A 17,875-nucleotide genomic window follows, 5' to 3' on the forward strand; every position below is an offset into this window, starting at 1 on the left:
ACTGTGCTCACGTGTTTCATCTAACATTGATCGAAGAGACTGTGTTTGATAATTGATATTTTCTCACAAATAGTGAGTCGTTTGTGATAAATATTTGTACAATACTATTTTGATCATTCCATCCTCCGGGCTACAAATTTACACTACACATCACAGACGTTCCGGTTAATGATAAAGACTCAAACGTTTTTCGTCAGTAGGTGCATGTAACTCGCTTTCAGTGATTCTAATACAGTGGACAACCCTCGTAGAGTATAACACGAGAAGAAGGCAAAGAAGAGAAGCTTCCACTGGTACACTTACCAAATGTAAAAGGCGTCAGTGAACGGCTAAGCAACGTCCTCCGCCGACGAGGTTTCAAACCGATTTTTCGAAGCAATCACAGGATTCACGAAATGATAGGTTCCATCAATGATGTAGTCAACACTTTTAACACTGCAGATGTTTACGAACTACGGTGTGAGTGCAGCGCTGCCTACACAGGAAAAACAGGGAGACCTGTCAGCTTACGACTAGCAGAACACGAACGCTATGTACGATTACAACAACATAACAAATCGGCGTTAGCGGAACACCACTGTGGACAGCCTATCAGGTTCCAGGATGCCCGAGTACTGGCGAAAGAATCTTGGATGCGAGAACGCAAAATACGGGATGCGATCGAAAGTATTAAACAGCCTGACAACATCAACAGAGAAGATGGCTACAAACTCCCGGCGTCCTGGCTGCCGGCCATCCCAGTCCAACGGGCCGCGAGCGGTCGCGGGGCAGAAACTGCACGGGACACGGACGTATCTGCACAAACAGCTGTAGAGCAATTGTCAGTCCACTTCCGCGCACACCAGGAGGAAAACTTGCCGACCAGAAGCCGAACGCTGATTGGCCGACAGCTACCAATCATTGACGACATGGACATCCACGAATAGCCTCTTTCTTTCCATCTTCCCTTACGTCATGACTAGCCAATCATATTACAGGGCCAATTAAAATTTTTACCACAGTGATGTCAGACATCGAGAGTCTGTAATAAATACAAGCACCTATCCCCATGCAAAACCAGTCGTGCCCTGAGGAAGGCTGTTGAAATTCGGCCGAAACGTCGGTTTTAGTTTATTATTGTTGTTAGTTTTTAGCAGTGACGCGGCATAATACCCAGAAGAATTTTAATCACTATGACATCGGCCGCGAAAGCCTACGTTCTTATAATATCTCATTTGGTTTCTTCGCCTGGAAATTTGCAGCAAAAGTAATCGGAATTCAAATCACCAATAATAACATTTTCTCAACCACTCTGTGTACTTCGATCTTTAAAAGCAGAACTTCATTAAAGAACTCTGTTGAAAAATATTTGCTTTAATAGTTGCATGCATTTCCGAGGGAACACTGTATCGTTCTTCTTAACAACAAAGGCACTGCGATATCGTATTTATCCGCCGATATGAGGCAGCGTCTGTAAACTAAAACTGCCGTCCCCTGCACGAGAATTACATAGTGTGTGTACAAGTATAGGTTGTGACGCAGGAATGACGACATATGGAATATTGGCTATGGCTGTGAGCCGTGCACGGATTTCCGAGGCGGTTAAGGCGACCGCTCGCACAAACCAGGCAATCCGGGTTAGAGTCCCAGTCCGACACAAATTTTCGTTTCCCTCATCCCCTTATACAGCTGATGGTTGTTCGCATTCGCAACTGCGAATAAATTCCGTAGATATTCCAGAATTACTTGCCAACTGCACTTACGGTTTAACTGCCGGATGCGATTTCTACTGTGTCTTTCGAAACAAGGATCAAATCCCTAATCCGAACAAGTGCACTGAACTAGAACTCCTCGTGCGCGGATTATGCCGATCTGACGCCTGGGAACAACTACGCGGGGACGACGTAGAATATACAATCATCAGTGCTGATTCGGTAAGCAGGTTAAAAAGGACATGTGTTTCACCAGAGCTTAATAGCAAATCACAAACTGTGGCATTGGACATATTAATATCTCTAATCACTGTGCCTAATTTGCACCGTCAAACTTATACCACGACAGATGATATTGTAAGCGCAACGATCAAGGGCGTAATGAGACGGAACAACGGAAATGAAAGCAGATCTCTCAATGCAAAGACAGGTACACTAGCACTGCGGAATGATGTTTCTATTACCCAAGACCGTAATTGCGATTTACTATTATCAGCTGTTCAAGACAGAAATATTTCTGGGAAAAACAGACAGTGTTCCCGATAGTTATATGGAGGTGGAAACATTCTTATTACGAACTTGAAATATACAAAGCCTCCTCCTCCGTGAATCCCGCCGTCTCTACCGTGCCTTCCTCCGCACGCGTGACCCGGACACACTACGACGCCACCGGCAACTCCAGCGACACGTTCGTAATTTGCTCGCGGCTAAGAAACGCCGGGACTGGCGACAGACATGCACCCGTTTAAATGCTACCCTACCAATCAACTCGTCCAAGTTCTGGTCAGCCTTCCGTCACCTTACCGGAACTAAACCCTCCCCCTACTATCCTCTTCTCCATGATGATCACCCCTTCCCTGACACCCTTAGTAAGGCCAACCACTTTGCCTCCTACCTCTCCGATGTATTTCCCATCCCCGATGATCCCCAGTTCGATTACTCCCTCTTCCCGGATATCCGCGATCGAACTGACACCTCTGTCCCTCCCCTCGCTCCTGGTTTCCAGTACTTGGACAACATTACACACACAGAACTCAATGCCTCTATCACTACACAGGATCTCATTGATAGACTCCGCACAAAACGCAACACCGCTCCTGGTCACGATCGTGTCACCTACCGTCACCTTCGTGAAGCTCCTGTCTCTTTCCTCTCCACACTGGCCAGGCTCTACAATGTAGTCCTGTCCACCGGTTACTATCCCGACCTGTGGGAAACCTCCCGTATCCTCATGTTCCTTAAACCTGGCAAACCGCCGTCCGCCGTCTCATCCTACCGTCCCATCAGCCTTACCTCAGTCTTCAGCAAGGTCCTGGAATCTATCCTCCCCCGACGCATCCACCAGCATCTCCACCTGCACTGCCTCCTTCCCGTTACCCAGTGTGGCTTTCGGCCGTCCTTCTCTTCCGACGACCTTCTCCTTCACCTCACTCATCTCCTTTCCGAACAGCTTAATTCCCGTCGCTCCGCAACCTTCCTCTCCGTGGACCTCGAACGTGCCTATGACCGCGTATGGCATTCCGGTCTCCTCTTCAAGCTCCAAACCTTCGCCCTTCCCATTAACTACGTCCGTCTGATCGGCTCCTTTCTCTCCCGCCGTCCTTCCTATGTCGCCGTCCATAACACGGATTCCTACACCTTTTTCCCCTCTGCCGGTGTGCCCCAAGGCTCCGTCCTCTCCCCCCTTCTGTACCTTTTGCACACGGCGGACATGCCGCCGCCGTCAGCCCCCGTCCACCTTCTCCAGTTTGCCGATGACACCGCCTTCCTTGCCCTTGCCCCCACCCTACAGCGCTCCCAACACCTTCTCCAATCCCATCTTGACCGGTTCACCGCTTGGTGCAACCATTGGTTGCTCAAGGTCAATCCCTCCAAAACCCAGGCGATCATTGTAGGCAAAACCACCCCTTCCTTTCACCTCCTTGATTTCTATCTCACCATCTATGGCCGTCCTATCACCCTCACTCCCACCCTTAAGTACCTAGGCGTCACCCTCGACCGTCGCCTCACCTGGACTCCCCACCTCCGGACAATCCAAGCCAAGGCACGCTCCCGACTCAGTCTCCTCAAGCTCCTCTCCGGCCGTACGTGGGGTCTGGACCCCTCCACCAACCTTCACACCTATAAGTCCCTCATCCGCCCTATCCTTTGTTATGCCCATCCAGCTTGGATCTCCCCCCCCCCCTACTTTTTATAAATCCCTCCAAATCCTTGAACGTCATGCTCTCCGCCTCGCCTATCGCATCGGTCTCCCCTCCCCCACGCGGATCCTGTATGATCTCATCCCCTTCCCCCATCTCCTCCTTTTCCTTGAAAGGATACGGATCCTGTACACCTCCCGCAAACTCGATCCTCCTCACCCGCTCGTCTCCCCGATCCTCTCCCACCACCACCCGCTGCCGCGCCTGTATTCCCACGTCCCACCCGGTCTCCATCTCTCCACCCTCCTTACCCTCTCCCAAGCTGGCTTCCGCCAGCTCCCCCTCCCTGATGATGCCATCCTCCCCTCCATCTACCCCTCCTACCAACTTTGATCCTCCCACCCTCCTCCTGTGTTTGCTCCTCTGGGCACCCTCCCTCCCTTCTCTCCCTTTTCCCTCCCTCCTCCTTTTCTCCCCCCTCCGCCCACGGGCCTCCCCTCCCCTGTCCCTCTCCTCCTGCCCCCGTCTCCTCAGCCATTGGCAAACTTTTTCTCCCCTCTCCCCCACCTCACCCCTGTTCCCCTCTTGGTAGGTCCCCGGACTCGCACACGCTACGTGAACATTCGCGCGCCGGAGATCACTGCCATCAGTGTTTCGTGTGTGCCGTCGTGTTTAGTGTTCAGTGTTCACCGTCACACTCCCTCGTTCACCAGTGCCATCGTCATCTTCAGTGTTCGTGCGTCGTCTCATCAGTTAGCAGTGTGGATTATCGACGAGTGTGAACGGCTCTCTGTGTCTCCTGTTTTATTGCCCACCCTTCTGTAACTTGTGTCTTCTCACTGTTTTTGCTGCTTGTATATTCTATGGCTGAAGAGCAGCGTAGTGTGCTGCGGACAGCCTGCCTGTTGTACAGGCTTTCAAATAACAATAAAGTAAAAAAAAAAAAATATACAAAGCCAAAGTAACGCAAATCAGAATATAGCACATGGAAGGTATTATTCTTAGATACAGACCTAAAGACGCGACCGAAAATGAAACTGCGTCCCTTTAGCACATTTTACTATCAGCGCGACGGCACAACGCCATGATGATCAGATAGTCCGCAGCTCGTGGTCGTGCGGTAGCGTTCTCGCTTCCCACGCCCGGGTTCCCGGCTTCGATTCCCGGCGGGGTCAGGGATTTTCTCTGCCTCGTGATGACTGGGTGTTGTGTGATGTCCTTAGGTTCGTTAGGTTTAAGTAGTTCTAAGTTCTAGGAGACTGATGACCATAAATGTTAAGTCCCATAGTCCTCAGAGCCATTTGAACCATTTCATGATCGAATAAGTCTATGACGAACATGAACAACTGTTTCATAAACAGCACGATATAATCTCATGCGCACTCCTACTTCCGTAAGTTTTAGCAGCAAAAACATCTATCGATCATACTACGCTTCAAAATGCTTCTTAAAGAAGAAAACAACAGCACGCCAGATGACAGATTCATTGTTGAAGAATCCTTCAAGGACAAGAAAATCAAAGTAGCAGCTTTCAGAGCAGTGACAGGAAAATCACAGCGTCGTGACTGTCTTGCCGCTGAATTTTACCATCATTTTTGGAACATTATCGGAGCAACACTACTGCAAACGGCAAATCACATGTGACATACTGACCAAGTATCCGAAGAACAGGAAGAGAGATTTATAGTTGTAATAAACATTTATCCTGCTAAAGGCGCTTGACCTTTATTGTCGTGTCGATGAAACATTCTGAATAATTCCTGCCTAAGATATCACTCTGAGTTTGTAAAGTAAACATTTTTGATTCTAGGAAGGTCGTTTCATGTCTAAGATACCTTTCCTCGTGTATTTTACGTTGCGATCTGTCTACCCAAGCTACGATTATGACAATGGGAGAATGTTTACTGCAGCAGCAACTTGTCTGCATAGATGTAAAGTGTTCAAATTTGAAAACGCTAGGTGCTTTCGAAATCAATACCGATTGTTCTGCAAAAGCTGTATCTTATTGCTTTCGTTACTATTTTATTTGATCTGCTGACTATCACAAATGAGTGACAAATCTTAATTCTCCGTATCATATATCACTTGGTAACCTCGCAAGTGTAGCCATAGTCATCTGCTTCGCAAATACCACGTTACATCACCTACAGAACAACAGAGAGTTCTGAACAGATTCGAAACAACTGACCGTGACACGGATCTGTTTTCTTTTTTTTTCACATCATCTCAGCATCAAACAACATGGGAACAGTTCCAGAAATAATCAACAAGCTTGTGAGTATAGAACACAAACTGCGTATAAAAGTGTACAACTGCACATTTGCCTATTTCTTTTCATTTGTTTCTGTTTCTATAGTCATATTCGTACATTCAGTTTTTTCTTGTGAACTCACAATATGATTCATTTCTCTATGGCATCGATGTGTTAGTCTATTTTCCACAGTATTTCCAAATTTTCGTTGTATTCCAGATAGTATAATTGTTTATTGCACAAGACCGAACGTAGATACAAACCGTTTGAGGTCAACAGTGCGCAGTATCTTACAGTTGCTTCACATTTTTGAAAAGATAGTTTTGCACACATTTCTAGTTATTAATTAAATGAAACAAAAAGTTTACTGTTACCAGTCACTGTTTATTTTCTCCACGACGCGCTTCAACGGTTTAAACCTCCATAATCAAGTGGATTTACATTTCTTAGTATAACATTTGTGAGTGTGTTGTGTTACGATTTTTTGGAGGAACTTGTGGGACTGCCTAGTGGAGAAACAAAACGCTAGTCCAGAACATGGTTTTGGGTTTCTTTTGACAAAAAATTAAACGTATTTCTAGAGGTAAACATAAAATAAGTGAAATAATATACCTCCAATGGTCACATGTTCCATTCACTGTCGTAACACATCACATGTACACTGTCATAATTTGTAAACAAATATGGAGTCTGGAAACTATTGGGTGCACGGATCGTATAGCAGAAGAAAAAACATTATCACAAAGTACAAAGAACATATATGGTAACGATATTAGCTCAGAATAAATTTTGAAGGATTTGGAGGTGTTTGTTTTTAGGTGTCGAATACATGCGTTGCAATAAATACTTCAGGTGGTATATAAATCCGATTTTGATCAGTTAAAGTTGCTTAAACTTCATACTCGTTTACACAATCAGGTGGAATATTACAAACATTAAGTACAATAATCATATTCATTACAGTGGTAAAATTATACACAGACAACAATTTTGGTTGGAATTCGTAGATAGATATGAAAGGCTGGAGAAAGAGGGGAGGAAGAGAATGTGAGAGGACGGAGAGGGTGGAAAGAGTGATAGTATGAGAGCAAATTTTACAAGGCAAGTGGTCTTAATGTTGGGATAATGCATTGATCGTCAATTAAAGCTCATGGTGTTCACATTTGCTACTTGAAGTAAAAATCTGAAACGCAATGATTTTTCTGTTATATAGTTATTGAGAAGCCACATCAGCCACTGTAATTTACGACAAGTTAGATAAGTAATTAAAGATAATTGAGGGTCACTGTAGACCCTTTTGATAGTTTTCTCTTTTGTGACACTTAATTTAAACCTAGATTATAGATGTGATACGGCATAGGTCATCCTTCGATCCATTGTAGAACTTGGAAACCCATTCAGGGAATATCCGTTCGCATTTTTGTTGAACGTAGTTGGTTTTTACCATCCTGTATTAAAACATTTCCTTTTATCAACAGTGCAATTTATAAACAACGTTTTTTGAGTAGAATAAAATTTCCAATGGTAAACTTAACTGCTTTTTCGACGTTATTTTACCAGCTAACTAAAATTAGGAAAGCCTTGAACCCCTTCCACTAAATTTAGTTAGTACTAAGATTCTTTTACAGGGAGTGCAGTGGAGCTGAGGCTGAAATCATTAAGTATTTGGTTTATCATCGCTAGTCTCACTGTACTCTTCTGAATTCTACATGTCATGTGTGGTCTGGCGTTTCCGTACCAGCAACAGGTCCCAGGTTCAAACTAGTCAGTTCCCTAAAAAACACACTCAGAGCGTCATTGCGTGAAAGTGGTAGGGAGACACGATATAGAACAAACAGACACCATGCAGAATGTTAGAAAATTGCGACCCTGCCAGGATGGTAAAATATCATGATTGAAGGTCGACCACATGCCTAACTAGGTCAGAAAAATATCCTGCTAAAAAATTTTCGTAGTAAAAAAAAAATTTTTTTCTTAAAGTTATACATAGTCGAAACCAGTAGCTGCAGCGATAGATAGTAAGAAAGTATTCAATAAAAAAGTGCGACATTCTAGCAAAGACGATAATATAATTAAGTTATGAATTTTAAAAGTTGCTAGAATTAAGTTTTCTCTCCAATGCAAGCGTACAGGTGGCTGATACATCGTTGACAAGTTGGTTCTGACCCAACAATTAAGTAAATGGTTTGACAAGTCGTGTGAACAAAAAGTTTATGAAACGCGTGAGATCGTATGAGCGCATGTTGACTCGAAGTATGGCGCGTAAATTGCTTTTAAAACAGAAAACAAGGGATTCGGAAAGATTAGCAATGGCAGATCGAGACTTTGACCGAATTGAGGTAGAGACCCAGCATGAAAATGGACAGAGAATAGAGGACAGTACAACAGACGATGCAGTGTCGCGAGAAATAGGATATATAACGCACCATAACGAGGATAATGTAGGTCAAGGCATAGAAAACGTAAGTCAGCATACGACAGAGGAGCAGGAAAGTAGAGAGACAGTCGATGAGGATTCTAACTTGCGTCTTGAATACGTAGAACCCATAGTACAAGTAATCATAGCTCCCTCACCACAGAGTACAAGGAATTCGAGCAGAAACGCGTCACCGCACAGTTCAATGCAATCGGTTGCAAACCATCACTTGGGCGAAAACACAGAGCGTAGGACGTCGGAAGAAAACGCAATAGGACCCACCAATCTGGAAGAATTATTACAATTAATGACGGAAACCATGACAAGACAAAATAAAGAAATTGCGAATCAAATTAAAATTCAGAATGCAGAAATGACGAAACAAAATGCAGAAACCACGAGACAAATGCGTGCGATTAAAGAACAAAACAAAAAAATTCAGTTACACCTAAGTCATATTGAAGACGAGGCAAAAGAATCTCGAGAAGTGATAGGAAACTTAATAACAGGTCACAATCAATTGAGAACAGACATTGACAAGGTACAAGTGGACGTACAAACATTGCGTAATGACATTCAGGACGAGATCAAAACATTACGTAACAACACCCAGGGAGAAGCCAAGAAACTAGAGAAACAGATAAACGTAATTACTAGACAAGCAGCAGGTACAGCGCGTTAAGTTGTTGAAAACAGTGTGTTACACAAACGTATCACAAAAGCAGCGCTGAAAAGATATGATAACCGCATAGTCAAAATAGAAGCGCAAACGAAGCGACAATTTCAGAAATTGCGAACAGAGTTGTTGCAAACCATTGAAGAGCGTAGTGAACAGGATCGAACAAGCACAGAGTCTGCAACCACATCCGTATCTGTAGCAGCACCGGAAAAACAAGCAATTAACGAAGATATTACACATTTGCGATTCCAATCACAGGCGGAAAGTAAAATACATGAAATCAGACAGCCTGCACAGCAACAAACACGTTTCGAAATTCTTGATGAACAAACGTCATCACAAACACATGCTGAACCACAAATGTATGATTCAAGACAGTTTGGATCGTGCAATGAAGCATCAAGGTTAGCCAGACAAGATACCGAACCTATACCTGACAATGGAAAGCCAGGTCGCGAAGAGTGCAGTGCAATGCATTCAGCTACACGTTCACAACCGATGAAAGAAAATTATTGCGTACCATACGATACTACGCAAGGGTAGGCGAAAGTTACAGTGGACAATATCCAATGGATCTACCACAACCGGAAAGAACGACGGGAGAAATGATCAGAAACAAAAGTGGCGAAGAATCGCGAATTTCATACGGAACTATGACAAAGTACGACAACGATCATTTCCTCACAGTCAGAAAATTTCAACCCTTTCGAAAAGGAAACTCATTACATCCACAAACTTTTATTGATCAATTCCGAGCAGGATTACCAGAACACTGGACGCTAGCACACAAATTAGACTTTATATGTGCACACATGTCAGGAACAGTCGCAGAAACCATGTAGGATGTTGCAGCGACATGCCGATCGTACGAAGATTTCAGAGAGAAGTTTCTCTCACGATATTGGTCCAGCGAAGCACAGAACAGAGTGAAGTACGAATTATTACAGAACCCATATTTTGAAAATTCAGGAGAGAAGAGTCCCGTGAAATTTTTCGAACTAATGGCAAAGAAAAATCAGTGCTTAGATGTACCATACAGTGACGGAGAGTTGATTAAATTATGCGCGATGAAGCTACCATTGAAATACCAGCAATCATTAGTAGGTCACGGAGGAATTGACGTCGAAGCCTTTAATGGTATTTTAAGGGAACTAGAGTTCATATTTTCGGAAAATGACGTAAGAAAAAGACGAAGCGCACGTTAAAACGAAAGCAAAAAGCAGTGGAATCCACAAGACACAGTACGAAGAAACAATAATTACGAACCATGTGATAACTTCGCACCAAGAAACGACAATAGATTTCAACAGAGAACCGGTTATGGATTTAGAAGAGAATATGGCAATAACTATAATTCACCCAGGAACGGCAACAACTATTACAGAGGGAATAACGACAACCGGAACGGGTACTGGAGAACCAATAGACCGACAAATTATCAACAAAGAAACCACTGTCAACAAGCGGAGCAAGAAAAGAGAATACAGATTGAAGAGGTGGAGGTAAGACCACCAAACCCCGATAAACGATCGAATTGACAGCTAAGCGCCCATGCCAAAGAGAATGACGCACCAACCCAGGACAATTGCAGCACCTTGAACAGAGAAGTAAAAATCTTATAACGAGAAGATAAGAAGGAAGAAACAAATCCGCAGGGACCAGATGAAAACAAAGACAAGAAAATAACAATATCGTGTTGGGACGAAATTAATTGGGAGAATACTGACAAGGAAGATGAATTACCAGAGCCATGCACAACGAATGTAGGAGGAAAGGACGAAGTAATGAGTATTGCAGAGCTATTTGAGATGGAAACCAGGGAAAGCGAATTCAATGAGGATAATGCGCAGTCGACAGAAGTTGAAAATATGTTACGAGTAGGCACACAACCCAACGTATATAATGAAGGAAGTTATGAAGCGATAATTAGAGCATTTAGATGCGATTATGTGAAAGTAGCGACGAAGAAGGAGAAGATTGACGAAGAAAGCGTAAATGAGGGAAGAAATAGAGAAGAGGAAATAAAAGAGAGAGATGCAGCAGTCGAAGCTTATCCTACAGAAAGTTCGAATTCACAAGGGAAATTCCTAAAAAGACTCATGTATGATTCAGTGGAGGATTCGTTGATGCAAGAAGAAGAAGAAGAACAGAACCAACCCTTTCAAATTCAACCAATTGTGAAGGCCATAGTAAAGCATATCCCAGTCAATATTGTAATTGATAGCGGAAGTGAACTGACTGCGATCTCAGAAAATTTATTCATGCAGTGTAATGCCAATGAGGAATTGGCAGTTCTGAAAACACGTAAGATTAAAGTATGAGGTCCTATTAGAAACAATGCTGCGGAAGTTATGAGACAAACAAGGTTAACTCTTTCGTGTCAAGGTCAAAAGATCGAAGCCAACTTCGTGATTATACCTAAACTAACTGTAGATTTGATTATAGCTGCAGATTTTTTAAATGAGAGACGAGCAATAATAGATATGGGGAAAGGTAGCGTAACATTCGGGGATGTCACACGGCTCTTTGAGCAAAAGCTAAAATTAGAAGAAATACCAGTTATAAACAAACAATTAAGAATGGCGCGAGATAAAGAGGATGAAGAATTAGAATGGTATGCACAAAAGGAGAAATCGCCTCAACTCATGTTAGAAGTCCATAAAGAAATCGACGAAAAATTGCAAGAAGTTCAAGGTATTTCGGAACACAGTAAAAGAGAATTAGAGGGTATTTTACGAGATTAAGCAGAGGTACTTTTACCTAAGACTGGCAGTATTAAACACTTTCAGTACAAGTTTGAAGATTAATTTTATTGCTGGTAAATAATCAGCACAATATTTCAAGATTATGTTGCAGAAAAGATCGTCAGGAGAAAGAAGAATGAAGAGAGAGGAAGGTGGGAAAAAGAAAGTAGTTTCAATAATAACACCAATAGTACCATACATTAAGGTGAAGGGATAAAGCATAGATAGTCTAACAGCATGTAATACTAAAATGCTATACACCATTACACTACAGAAAAAAATGAAAAACTAATTTGAGGTTTCTTGTATAAGTTAAGACTCAAAATATCTTAGAATTGTAACATGGAAAGGGCGCCGAAATTTGTAAAGCTTTTAAGAAGGCATAAAACAATGTAGGTACTAGACATATGTTAGATGATTATAAGTAAAACTTTTTGTAAGAACCATTGTAAAAACTCCAGCAAAGACCAGATGCAATGACCCACAAGTTGCAACGCGAGAAGTATCAAGAAAGAAAAGGACGTAATTAGCAAGACACGATTCCTACAAGGCAGAAGTGTCGAGAGATGGGAAAGCACAGTGAGACCAACTGAGGGCCCTTCTTGTAACGAAAGTGGGCAGTAAATAAATCTGCTGCCAGGCGGAACCACAGAGTGCCGGAACACTGCAGAGACACAACAGGATGACGAACGCCGGAAGGGTCTCCGAGCTATTTAACAGCACGCTGATGCACGAAACTGAAGAAAACTTCCACAAAGTAAAAATGACATGCACAAACAATTTATCAAACTGTTACTAAGAGGAGAACTTCAAAGCGACTAGTTATCAATAAATATTTCTATATCCTGCCCAGAGAAGAACCAAGAATCAAGTAAGAAGCAGAAAAAAAGCAGGAAGAACAGAAGTAGACGTTTCGCAAGTTTGAGACCAAGAAAAAAGATGGGTGAAGAATAGACGACATACCTTCCCAAATCCCTATCCTATTGTAAACTAGTCGTCTTCGAAGTATTACAACGAAAAACGACCGCTTTCAGCGACACATAACAGTGACTTTCACGCATACAAAGCCAGTAAACGACGAGATTCTGCACTCACAGCTCCATTCCATTATGGGACCTCCACAACAGCAACACACACTTGCAAAGCCAACAAAGAACGACGAACGAACCTGTACATCAAATACTTGCCCACATCCATCTCGCTCAAGTCCATCACCTTCATGCAAAAAACATTCGCCAACCTCATGCTTAAATATTCATAGGTATGTGTGAATGTGTGAAATCAAATTATGTGATGTAGGAATTGTGCAAAAGAAACGTGTGAAAAACTAAATAAGTTAAGCACACCAGACAGCTAAAAAACTACAAAATAACAGTCATTGACTTTGGACTTAAGTAAAAAATAGACTATCGATAAAAATAAGTCATTAGTTCTGAAATGGACAGTATATAAAGAATAAAAGTAAGGCATAATAAACACTAAAACTATATGCCACTTATTTTCTCCTCATAAAAATAAAAGAATAACTATATTTTACTTATTTTCTCCTTATAAAAACAAAGAATAAAAAAGTATCTTGTTGGATGTTTTCCCTTTTTTTAACATTTGTACCATTTGTTAGGATAATATCTCAATACTTGTGTATGTATATTTCTTTGTCAAAGCAATTCTTGGAAATAATTCTTATTTGTTAGTGTAACAATGTTAAAATGAGTGTCTAGAAACAAAAAACATTTTACTTCTACATGATATTTAGAAAATGTGTTAGGAAGAGATTTTACTTAATTACTACATTTATAAAAAAAATATATTTCTAAGAAAATCGATGTGAAAGACTCCTCACTTTCGATAACAAACTTCTTAAAAAACAAACTTCACATTTAAATAAAGAAAGAAAATAATTAAAAATTAATAATAGCATAAAAATATTCTTCTCTTGTCATTTTTAGAATAATGTGGAAGAATATAAAAATATAAATTAGTAATACAAACTAGCATAGAACCAGAATAACGTGGCTGAACAGTATGCAACAAAATTTAGATAAAAGGAAAACTTTTGACTGACTTAGACAACGATTCAATCATTGCCTAAATTCAGTGCAAAAATTGAGTTCGAAGGGTGGTGATATGTAAGGTGTCAGGCAAATCCAACAACACCTTCCATGAAAACCCTGACATGATAAGCAAATCCAGTAGTATGTCACATAGCTCTGAATAAATCGTGACATTAAATTAACCAAAGTAATATGAGTAACGAGTGAGCAAATGGAATACCACAGACTAACACAAGAATGCCTAAATGCATGTCATACCTTCCCACCGTGAGACAGATGCAGTTCCGAGGGGAGAAACGAGAACAGAAGCCGAGAGCAGAACCGTGTAAAGTTAGAAGGCCCTACGATAAAGGACGGACACCCACGTCGCCAGCTAACCGTTAGGACCACCCCACAGCCCATGTTAAAAGATAGAGCCCTCCAGAAGAACAGTATAGATCTTACGATAACATAAAAAGGGCCACCCCAGCTGCAAGTTTTAGCATGAGACTTTTTCGCGTCTCTGTTATGTTGCAAACTTTAAAAACATTGCCCCACCACGAAAAGTATAACGTTTCTCATTGGATGGACAGAATTTTTGTAGGTGGAGCTTAAGGTTAACATTGAGACCCTGATTGGTCAGATGAAAACACAGCCAGATTGTTATTTTAAAACCAACTTCGGTAAATTGTAGTAAGGAGAAGTTAGGCGAGAGTTGCTTCCGAGACGGCGAAGTGAGAGGAGCTGTGCTGTCCACCGCCTCCTGACGAACACCGACAGGGTAATGAACGCACGCGATGCCGCATAACAGCGCATAAAGCTTCACTCAGAACTACAGAAGTCTCATCTGTTACACCCCCTTTTTGCGTAATACTAGTGTCGATCGTCAATTAAAGCTCATGGTGTTCACATTTGCTACTTGAAGTAAAAATCTGAAACACAATGATTTTTCTGTTACATAGTTATTGAGAAGCCACATCAGCCACTGTAATTTACGACAAGTTAGATAAGTAATTAAAGATAATTGAGGGTTACTGTAGACCATTTTGATTGTTTTCTCTTTTGTGACACTTAATTTAAACCTAGATTATAGATGTGATACGGCATAGGTCATCCTTCGATCCATTGTAGAACTTGGATACCCATTCAGGGAATATTCTTTCGCATTTTTTTTAACGTAGTTGGTTTCTACCATCCTGTATTAAAACATTTCCTTTTATCAACAGTGCAATTTATAAACAACGTTTTGTGAGTAGAATAAAATTTCCAATGGTAAACTTAACTGCTTTTTCGACGTTATTTTACCAGCTAACTAAAATTAGGAAAGCCTTGAACCCCTTCCACTAAATTTAGTTAGTATTAAGATTCTTTTACAGGGAGTGCAGTGGAGCTGAGGCTGAAATCATTAAGTATTTGGTTTATCATCGCTAGTCTCACTGAACGCTTCTGAATTCTACTTGTCATGTGTGGTCTGGTGTCTTTGTACCAGCAACAGGTCCTATGTTCAATCTAGTCAATTCCCTAAAAAACACACTCAGAGCATCGTTGCGCGAAAGTGGTAGGGAGACACGATATAGAACAAACAGACACCATGCAGAATGTTGGAACACATGGGTGATGAAGTGGATTTCGTGTGCTGATGTTATGGGGTAACTTCTGTCCAATCTTGTTGTCTGTGGTAAAGGATATGCTTATGCCTTTTTGTTTGAAAACTTTGGCAATCTGATATGAAATGTTACCTAGGAAGGGGATTGTATGGAAGATGTTACTTTCTTTTTGTTTTTGGTGTCATGAGTGCCTTGCCATATTGAATGCATTGGCAATAGCAGTTTGTTTTATTATTTCAATTTCTTGATCACATTTGTCTTCAAAGAGTAGTAGTGGGATAGCTCTATCGATCACATACAGGAAGGTTGCCATTTTGTGGGCTGTAGTGTGACAAGAGGAGTTGTGGATTGTGGTATGTGTTGTGGTAGGCTTCTGATAAATTTCAAACTGATGTCTGTTATTCTTTATTCTAATGGTAAGGTCTAAGAAGTTTATACTGTCATCTGTTTGGTGTTCAACTGTGAATTTTATGTTTTTATGCCAGTTTTTGAATAACTGGTTCAACTCACTTTCTCTTTCTCTTCCTCCCCTCTTCCTCCAGCCTTTCACATCTATCTACGAATTCCAACAAAATTTGTTATTTGTGTATAATTTTACCACTGTAGTCAATACGATTATTGTACTTAAAGTTTGTAATATTTCACCCGATTGTATGAACGGGCCGGCCGGAGTGGCCGTGCAGTTCTAGACGCTACAGTCTGGAGCCGAGTGACCGCTACAGTCGCAGGTTCGAATCCTGCCTCGGGCATGGATGTGTGTGATATCCTTAGGTTAGTTAGGTTTAATTAGTTCTAAGTTCTAGGCGACTGATGATCTCAGAAGTTAAGTCGCATAGTGTTCAGAGCCATTTGAAATATTTTTGTATAAACGAGTATGAAGTTTAAGCAACTTTAACTGGTCAAAATCGGATTTACATACGACCTGAAGTATTTATTGCAACGCATGTATTCTACACCTCAAAACAAACACCTCCAAATCCTTTAAAATTGATTCTGTACTAACGTTGTTACCATATATGTTCTTCGTATTTTGTGATAATGTTTTCTCTTCTGCTATACGATCCGTACACCCAACACATTCCAGACGCCATATTTGTTTACAAATTATGACAGTGTACATGTGATGTGTTATGACAGTGAAAGGAAGCATGACCACTGGAGGTACTTTATTTTATTTATTTTGTGTTCGCCTCTAGATATAGGTATAATTTTTTGTCAAAAGAAACCCAAAACCATCTTCTGAAATAGTGTTTTGTTTCTCTACTAGGCAGTGCCACAAGTTCCTCCAAAAAATCGTAACACAACACACTCATAAATGTCGTAGTAAGAAATGTAAATCCACCTGATGATGGAGGTATAAACCTTTGAAACAACGTCGTGGAGATAAATAAACAGTGACTGGTAACAGTAAACTTGTTGTTTCATTTAATGTCAAAACAGTCACGGTAGAGCCTAACCTAAAATATTCGTAATTAAAATTTATAGTTTTGTTAAAATAACCTTTCACCGCCAAAGAAACAGGATAAGCGTGCAAGTCATTTGTATTTTTCAATGGTATAATCTGCTGTCGGTTTCAAGTCATCTCTTATCGGCGTCTCGTTGCGGAGCGCCGGTGAAGACTGGTTGGAGCGGGCTGTGGACAGCAGTGCGGACACAGTGAGCTGTCCAGTAGTTCTTCGTACTGCTAGTGCAGTTGAGACTTGGCAGTACTGCTGACGATGATCGACACCTCACTATCGTTCACTCACTTTCGGTATTGGTGCTGGGTGACCCCGCTAAGCTTTTGATGTATAATGTTTCCATACTGATGAACTAATCTGACTAGTTCATATGACATAAACACACTAAATTTAGTTTTTCGACGCTAGGAAGGTCGTTCCATGCTTAAATTTTAACCGGTGTTCCTATTTCATGTTGTGAATTGTCTGCGTTAACTACCACCAAAGCAACGGAAAAGAACTACCTGTAAGTAAAGCAGTGTCATGTTTGCTCCGTGAAACGTTTTCGTCTCGTGATATATGACAATGATGACAGATCTCACTGGACTTCTAATGTGTATAGCTTCAGTTAATTTTTTCTCTGCAAATAGCCAGAACAGAATTCAGAAGTAAAATGCTAGCAAACCTTTGCCTTGCGCCAACTGATCGATCAGCCTATTTTTATTTTTAATCGTCAACCTTCTTCTATAATTCAGTAAACTTCATTCATTATCATTTTGTTATTGTTACTGTTATTGCTCTTATCTCACTCACAAGAGCTTTCCTATCCCTATTTGGTATCAATGCACAAGACTAGTGAATCTGGGAGAATGGA

Source organism: Schistocerca piceifrons, chromosome 2, assembly GCF_021461385.2.
Source record: "Schistocerca piceifrons isolate TAMUIC-IGC-003096 chromosome 2, iqSchPice1.1, whole genome shotgun sequence".
NCBI classification, from domain to species: Eukaryota; Metazoa; Arthropoda; class Insecta; order Orthoptera; family Acrididae; genus Schistocerca; species Schistocerca piceifrons.